Raw genomic sequence first — 9,583 nt, forward strand, 5'->3', positions numbered from 1 at the left:
AATGTATAATGTTTCCTTTGTTGTTAGCTGCCCTGAGCAGATTCATGGAGAGGGTGGGGTATAAATTTGATAAAATAAAATAATAAATAAAATAAGTTGGTGGGCAGACTGCTTCAATTGTGACAGCAGGCACAAATGAGCCCCCCCTCCCAGTAGTTACAGTGTTGGGCTAAGACCAGAGAGACCTGTGTTCAAATCCACACTCAGCCACGTAGTTCACTTGGGCCAGTTACTGACTTTCAGCTGAACTACCTCTGGGCATTGCTGTGAGGCTCAAATAGAGGAAGGAAGAAATGTGTATGTTGACCTGAACTTCTCACAGGGAAGGGTGTGATAAAAGTCTGAGCTGTCTGATAATGGTCAAGCCATCCCCTAACTTAGCCATAAGGAAACCATTTAAACCCTTACACAAGAGGTGTTCAGTTGTGCCCCATATGTTAACTTCAAAGAGCCCATGCTGGTGAAAGAGGAACATTATCTTTGAAATCTGAGAGCGGTCAAGACCGTGGCCGTCGTCACACGGCCATAAATTTAGCACCAAACTAGCGCCATCTCCCGCTGAATGCTCACCTTATTCAGCTCTCTTGCGATTTCGCCATTCTCTCCAATTCACACTTTGTGACTCTTTATGTCGTCTTTATCCGCTTCCATGTGAATGCCCTGGATCGACTATGAACGCTTTGCAACACCAAACGCTCACTCTCCCCGATCATCTGTCTCACCTAACACTGATTCTCCTGCCCTACACTCCCACAAGCCCCAGCGCGACCCGCAATTAAGCCTCAAAGTAATTTTTTTTTTAAAAGTCAGCCTTATAGCACTATATCACCATAGCACTATTCTGCCATGGGCGGGAAGCCTCTGCTACCTATCAAGGTTGGCTTTTGGGTTGGCCCAGCACAACATTGGTATAATAGAAGAGTGATATAGTGCAAATATGTGAAAAAAATTTTTAAAAGGGGAGGGATTTTTAGGGCCCCGTTTCCAGAGGCACTTTGACTGACCGTTGAATTGCGCTTTTCCCTTTTAATGTGACTGACTGGAAGCGCAAACAGTCGTCAAAAGATGGGAGAATCTGTTCTAATAACGATAACAGAAGAAACGATTTCTAGTGCAAAACTGACGAAATAAGGGCCCATGTGACGACGGCCCATATTGTGAGCTAGATTGGTGCAAAGGTTTTGGTATTTGTGTCCTGTTCAACTTACAAACTTTCAGTACTGAAGTAATACAGAAGAATATTGGGAACACTAGGATGGAAGTTTGTAGTGTACTGGAAGATACATATACTACTTGTTATAACTGATTGGCCAGAACAATGTGTAGGAAAAGAGGCGGTTGCTTCCACACTTTTCTCCACCAGTAAGACTGCTTTCAGGATGGTGGTTATGACAGATCCCCCTTCATTCCCCCACTGTGAGGCCGATTTTCCCACCCAAATTAAAGTTTGTTTGCTGAGCAGCCTCAAGTAGCTCTTGAAGTTCTTTTTATCCCACCATGATAAGCGGTTATAGTTTAGACTGTTTAGCCCTGCCCAGGCTTGATGGGAGGAAAAGCAGGAGCCCTCTTCCTTCTGTATGTGAAACGGCACTAGAGGCTGAATGACGTTCAAAAGAAACAGAAACTTTATTGAACAGGCAGGGATGGGATACAGGCAGTCAGGGAATGAAAGGTAAAACTTGTTGGTAGAACAGAATTCATGAAAAGTAAAAGGCAAAACAGTTTCCTTGCAGTTTAGTTTCAAAGTTCTTAGCTCTTATTAGTGAGAGTTGTTTTGTTTACTCCTTTGGTTATAGTAACAGTGTTTCTTCTCAGAGTTCCCCTTTTAAACGTCGATTTTCAGATGGTACTTTTAACACAGTTTCCCCTTTATTCCAATTCTCCACAGAGCCAAACCCCTTTATTTAGGTACTAGGCAGGAATTATTCTTCCTTTACTAAAAAGAAATAACCCTTTACTTTGGTTGGAATGGGAATCTCCACATACTAACCAATTCTCTCAGAGCCAAACACCTGCCCCCCCTCCCAGCTCTATTGTGACTGTGTAAATAGTCTATTCATTCTATTGTTCTTTCAGTACTGACCAAAGGAAAACTTTATGTTGTTCTGGATTAGTAATATTTCAGGTTTGGAGATGATGAGGGCGTAGAAAGTAGAGTTATAACTGACTGGAACTGGAGGGGAAATGTAAATTCTGTTGGTGGAAATTTATTTTATTTATTTATTTAACTTCATTTACACCCGACCTTTCTCCCCAATGAGGACTCAAAGTACCTTGCATCACTCTCCTTTCCTCCATTTTTTTCTCTCATAATGAACCCTGTGAGGAAGTTTCAGGTGGGTAGCCATGTTGGTCTGTAGTTAAAAAGTAAGATTGAGGTCCAGTAGCACCTTAAAGACCAAGTAGATTTCCAGGGTATGAACTTTTGAGAATCAAAGCTCTCAACGGAAGCTTTGACTCTCAAAAGCTCATACCTTGGAAATCTAGTTGGTCTTTAAGGTGCTACTAGACCTAAATCCTGTGAGGTAAGTTAGACTGAGTGTGTGTGGCTGGCCCAAATTAAATGTCAGATCTAACTAAGGCATGACCCAAAGGGGTAGTTGGCCAATATTTTATGGTCTGAGATGCGTTGGAAAAATGATAGAGACTTTAGGCTATACTACTGTGCACTGTCTGTGGCTGTAATTAAGCTCCTATTGGATAGTTTCTCTGTGCCATTGACTATGTCATGTCAATTTGCTTATAGAAACATAGATGTGAAAGGAAGCCCAAAGATCATCTGGTCCAACCCCCTGTATAATGCAGGAAATTCATAGCTACTTCCCCTCCCTCCACACACACTTCTCCAGTGATCACTGCTTTGTGCCCACAGGAAGACAAAAATCCTCCAGGATCCCTGGCCAATCTGGCCTGGAGGAAAATTCATTCCTGACCCCAAAGTGGCGATTGGCATTACCCTGGGCATATAAGAAAGGGACATAAGAGCCTAGCACTGGTTCATCCCTTCCTGCCATCCCTCTCACAATCTAAGTGGAACCCTAAACAGAGTTACTCCAGTCTAAGCCCATTGAAAAAAATGGACACAGAGTGGAGTAACTCTGCTTAGGATTGTACTGTTAGCCATGGAACCAGCACTATTGACAGATGACCATCTAACCTCTATTTAAGAACCTCCACAGAAGGAGAGCCCACTGTCAAGAGATTTTCTTATAGCGGAATAGCTTTAATTTATAGTCCCCTGTAGCTAGGTCATGCTGAAAATGAGAGCCAAGCTACAAGAGATGAATTACACGAGAAGGAGCACGCATGAAGGGAGTCACAATGTTAGCCGGGAAGCTGAATTTTAAAAGAGATTGGAAGGCTTTGTCAATTTCCCCTCTCTACAAAGCCAGGGAGATGCTGCTCAGAGAGTTTGTTAATTTCCTCTTTGCCTCCCAAATGCTCTGTCAGTTTCACCTCTCCTTCTAAGAGGGGAAGAGGAAATAAACCTTCTGAGCAGTGATTGGGGGGGGGGGGTAGTGTAACCTCCATTCTGGTTTTTCCTGCGGGTTGGACCACTGATGCTCTTTCATCTCCCACCCCATGGAATGTTAGATTGGGGCTGGGTAATATGGGCCACCATCTAGAGTTATTCTATCTCTGGATTGTATATTTATTTATGGTTTTAATGCAAATTTAATGTATATTTTAATACTGATGTTATCTGCTCTGAGCCCATTCATGGGGAGAGTGGATTAAAAGTCCAATAAATCAAATCAAATCAAGTTACCTGAGAATGAGCTCCATTGAATAAAGTGAGACATCAGTCTCTCAAAAAGTATTAAATTGAAAAAATACTTTAAAAATATCTCTACTAATCCAAAACAAAAAAGCAAACTCACAGCTACAAGATGCTTGAAGAAGGAAGGAAAATTGGGGAGATGCGAGAAGTCGGTTTTATCCTGCAGGGAAGAGGAAAGTGAGCCAAGCCTCCATGTGCTGTTTTCTTCCTGTACCTGCCCTAACTTTAGAAAGAGATTCTAGTCCCTGACGCCAAAATCCAGCTAGCTCCAGCTGCAGCTGCCTCCATGAACAGAAAAAGGAAACAGAAGCAGAGGGGCAGGTTGGGCAACTGAAATGACCCTGGAAATAATTTCCAGAGCATCCCAATCCATGCTCCTATTCAGTTGAGGATACAGACCAACAGAATTGACAAGATCTATGGGGAGCAATGCTAAACAGGTCTCCTTAGAAGTAAGACTCATTTTATGCAATGGGGCTTACTTCTGTTTCACTTGCATGTGCGTGCGCCTTTTAAGAATTTAACATATAATGTGTACTGTCTTTGCTGTAAATATGCTCCGATTGGATAGCAAGTTCCACATTTGTTTAGTATAACATATCAATTTGCTTATCGTTTGTCTCAACATTCGTTTCAGCTCTGTATAGGATTTCTTCTTGTTTTCAAATTTCTACAATCCTCACCCTATTGTGTTGTTAACTGAGAGTCTTTTTACATGATACCTCTTATACGAGGATGCTCCAGTGTAGGGAGATGCAATGTTATCCAGGGAGCCTACTTTAAAAAGACAGAGCCAAAGGCTCTGTCAATTTCCCCTCTCTGCAGAGAGCAGGCAGAGATCACTTCTGAGAGGATTTGTTAATTTCATCTTGACAGAGCCCTCCAGGAGGCCAGTATGATTAACAAACCCTCTGAGGAGCAATCTCCACTGGCCTTTGTGTAGAGAGGTGAAATTGACCTAGCCTTTGGCTCTGTCTTTTTGAACTACGCTTCCCGGCTAACATTGTGTCTTCCTACACTTGCGCATCCTTGTGTAAGATGTCTCATGTACAGAGACTCTGAATGTCTCAGCTGTTGATCATATTGACTTACACTGTGAAATCTCCCTTGAGTTTCAGTGAGAAAGTCAGACTATAAATAATGCAAATCATAATCAAACCAACCTTGCACTTTAAAGGATTATAAATAGAAAAAATTCCCTAAGAAGATTGTGGAACCTTGTCGTTCGTATACACCGGTATTATTTCTGTTCAGGATCAGGTACAGAGCAGCAGGCAATGCCCACCCACCCCCATTCAGCCAGCTGGGATCAGATGCAGAACCGGTGGCAATGCTCACCCCCCTTCACTCAGCTGGGATCAGGTGCAGAGGAGGTGGTTATGTCCGCCCCCCCTGCCTTCATCCAGCCGGGGATCAGTGAGGGAGGAGGAGAGAATGTCTGCCCGCCCGCCTGCCCTCCCCTTTCTATAGCCCATTGTATTTTTCCCCACAACGGGCTTTGTTGCTAGTTAACAATAAAATAAGAGGCTTGCTGGATCATATCACAAGTCTCTTTAGTACAGTGTGGTGTTTCCCATGCTGGCCAGACAGTTGCTTCTGGGAATTCCGCCAGCAGGAAATAAAGGCAAAGTCTACCCCACAGTTCACCTCTAAAACTGGCATTCAAGAGCATACTGCCTCGGAACATGGAGGATCTATTTGGCTTTCATAGCTAACGGCCTCTCATGGACCTGGCCACTTCCACCAATCCTTCTAATAGCTTTTAAAAGTTTTCTAAACCAGTGGATGTCATCTCTTATAACAGTTTATTCAATGAATTGATTATGCAGCCTGTGATACATTAGTTCCTTTTGGCTGTCCCCAGGTTAACTATGGATGACCTCTGGAAAAAAATCCTCACCTTAATTGTCTTCTCATCATTCATTATTTTATAAGCCTCTATATTTAGATAGGGTTATCTATCAGTATAAGCCTTCATAAATGTGTACAAGGAGTGTGGGCTGCTTTCCTCACGTCTTTCCAGCCAAAGTTTCCTGCCAAAAATGGCCCCTATTTATTAAAGATTATGAAAACTCCCCTGTTCTCTGTTCTCTTTGTATCATCCTTGAGGATTCCCTCTATCAAATACTCAGTTTGCTCAGTCTGTACTTAATGTTCCTCTTTATAGCCACGTGCCTAATTTTGTTATTTTATATTTTACACATACACACGTGTCTACAAGTACAGGATACGCTTCTTACATCTCATAGAGTGGGCTCCAGCTGAATCTAGCAAGGCCAACTATCAGATGTCCCACCACCAACAACAATAATAACCCACTGTTTGAACAGTGCATAATAGACAATTTAAACCACTTCTGATTATTTTGGGAGGTGGGAGCACTTGTAACATCTAATCTCAGACTTCATATGTGCTTTAATTCAGTCTAAACAAAGATGTATTTTAAAACCACAAACACAAATTATAGACACATGTTTAAGCTAGAATATTGTTTTCTTTGTTATAAACTGGAACTAAGGCATTCACCATTCCACATTCACAACTATTAAAACAGAGCACAATGCATGCAAAGTGTTACGTCTGGGGCGGGAAGAATCACCCTTTTGCTAATTGGATTGATTTTTGGGAAATACACACACACACACACATACCCTTTCTGAACACAGTATGAAGAAGGGTTTTCTGTTCTGTAGTAAAATGTTTTAACTCCCTAGCCATGGTAGAGGTAATGGGAGCGAGAAACACAGATAGAATTAGAGACTGGGAGGAGAAGAATTAGGGCAGACCAGGTAGTTGCTCCTGAGCTCTGCGATCCCTAGTGGCTACTGGCAGAACTGTGCCAAAAAATGAATGAAAAGCATTCTCCGAATGAATGATTTTATCCAGGTTCTGGGGCTCTCAAGAGCTGACAGGCTCTGGGAATTTGGTCCTCCTTTGCCCCATCTCTCTTGGCAGCCCTGGTTCCACCCATTTTTCTTTCTCATTGGAATAATCCGTGATTGTGCCTTCACTATCTCGCTTTTTAGAAACTCCCACCCATCTTGAACACCCTTCTCCTTGAGTATTTATGACCATAGGAGTCTATCCAGCATAACTTTGAGCTTGTTAAATTTAGTTTTTTCTAAAATCCAACCTAAACGTCTGACTGTGTTCGGCTTCTCCCTTACTCAAGATCTTAAATTTGAAAATTACATGGTCACTACTACCCAGGGTGCTCACTACTTTTACCTCATCATCAACCAGTACTCTGTTGGTGAGAATCAAGGTCAAGATAGCAGACCCCCTTGTTTCCTTTTCCACCTTCTGAGATGAAGTTGTCAGCAAGAAGTCTGGAATCCATTACACCGTACATGTTTAGCAGAGTGTAACTTCCAACAGATACCACGGGGATTGAAATCTTCCTTTCTCACTATGTCCTGTCTCTTTGAAAATTTAATCAGATCCAGAAGTGTTATCATGAAGGTCTTCAGCCCGGCTTGGTGGTCTATACCAGACCCCCACCATAAAACTACTATTATTTCTTTCTCCTTTTATTTTTACCCAGAGGTTCTCCACTGAACTTCCATGCTCAGATTCAGGTACTTCCTCACAAGTATGTATATCCTCCTCCAGCAGGGCAACCAGTTTACACTTGCTACAGATGTAATTTCCATTGTCCCCAGGTAAGAAAACAAACATGGTACTGCCTTTGCAGGTCACTCCCTCACCAGCCATGTTGCATTGATCCACGTACGAAGAGGTCCAGCCTTTCCTGCTCTCCCCTTAGGGTTCCACGTAAAATTCTCTGTTTTCTCTTCCTAATTGCTCACTCCAGATTATGAGCTTACACCTCCACATAGTTGGCAATCCTGTCGGAGATGCCGGCATTGCCCATTCCATGTCCTGGATTCCTGGTAAGTTTGAGGGTGTGGGGTACAGTTGCCAACTCTGGGTTAGGACATTTCTGGAGATTTGGGGGTGATGTCTGGGGACATGGGGTTTGAGGAGGAACATGACCCCAGCAGGGTATAATGCCATAGAGGCCATCCTCCAAAGAAGCCACTTTCTCCAGGAGAACTGATCTCTGTCTTCTGGAAATCAGTTTAATTCTAGGCGATCTCCTGGCCCCCACCTGGAGGTTGGCAGCCCTAGTGTGCGGATTCCCTCTGGGCAACTCTTTCACTCTGAGGATTGATTATGTCGTCCTGAGAAACAGTAAAGAGAATTTTGCCACCTAGTAGTACACACATGTATGTAGCCAGTATCTATCCTATCTATTGATAGCATTCCTGTCTCTTTGTCATTTCATGTTCATTATTTGGATATCAACGATATACCTTAATTCTGAATTTGGCATCCTGTCTCCTGTATTCTTGAAAAATAAGTTGCACAATGGGTCAGGTACTGAAGAGATGTTTCTACCCTACCCCCAAGCTTTCAGAAACATCCTAAATTTTGGAAAAGTGAATTAAAATAAAACAAAAATTTTAAAAGCTAAGAACTTGTGAGATTACCAAATGAGATACAATTTTAGGTGGGTAGCCATGTCGGTCTGCAGTAGAACAGCAGCACTGTACCGTTACATCCTGATGCCCTCCCTTGTGACACCCCACCCACCTTTGGCTGGGATATAAAGGCTCAGGGATCTCCATCCATACTCCTGTCTGAAGAAGGGAGTTCTGACTCTCGAAAATTTACGCTCTGAAAATCTAGTTAGTCTCTAAGGTGCCACTGGACTCAAATCCTAAAGAGTGATAGGCAGAGATTTGGATTTCCTGGCAACTGCAGGCAACGCTCTGTGGTTGCCTAGGAAATCCAACATGGCTGCTATAGAAGTGAGAGCGGAACTACAAGTGACAAAAGGCACAGGTTGGACGCTTGTCAGCTTCCCTCAAGTTTTGATGGGAAATGTAGGCATCCTGGTCTCGCAGCTTGGCTCTCCGACTGCTGTCCAATGGACTTTTCAACTGTCACTTGTCCAACATTCCGCCAAACTGCCTACATTTCCCATCAAAACTTGAGGGAAGCCGACAAGTGTCCAACCTGTGCCTTTTGTCACTTGTAGTTCCGCTCTGAGTTTGTGGGGTGGAGAAGTTATGGGCAGACAGGAAAAACAGGAAGGAAGATGGAGGATAGAAATAGAAAAGCCAGAACAGAAAACAAGAGAAAAGAAAAATAAAGAGGGAATCATGTGTATGTAAGTCTCTACTCATTTATTAAAATATATCCTACTCTTCCCCCTGTTGATGGGGCTCATCAGCTATTTGACCCACCTCTCTCATTCTCTCTCTTTCCTTCTTCAGCTGGAGTTTTGATTGCTTGAGAATTGGACAGGGTTTAATTTGAGCCAAGTTCCAATACTGGAATCTGTGTGTATTTTTAAAACAAATTCTTTAATTAAAAAATAAATATCCCCTGACAATGAGTAAGCATAGTTTAACTAACTGGGACTAAAAGGTAGGGTTTGGGGGATCAAAGAGTATCACTTCAAGGCACACGTTCCTTTATTTCTTGTTTTTGTGAAGTTAATCATAGGAACAGAGGCGTTAGCTGTGTTAGTCTGTAGTAGCAAAATAGAAACAAGTCCAGCGGCACCTTTAAGACTAACCAACTTTACTGCAGCATAAGCTTTTGAGAGCCACAGTTCTCTTCATCAGATGCATCATAGGAACCACATAGGAACCACACCCCACAACACTGCTAGCATTTAATTAATCTTGAGATTCTGAATGTGCTAATTATAAAATAAGGGGAGTCACCAAATTAAGAAGAGCGAAGAAAAACAGGGAGAAGTCAGAAGATGGTATCTGTCATAAGAAAGCC

This window comes from Eublepharis macularius, chromosome 7 (genome assembly GCF_028583425.1).
Source record: "Eublepharis macularius isolate TG4126 chromosome 7, MPM_Emac_v1.0, whole genome shotgun sequence".
NCBI classification, from domain to species: Eukaryota; Metazoa; Chordata; class Lepidosauria; order Squamata; family Eublepharidae; genus Eublepharis; species Eublepharis macularius.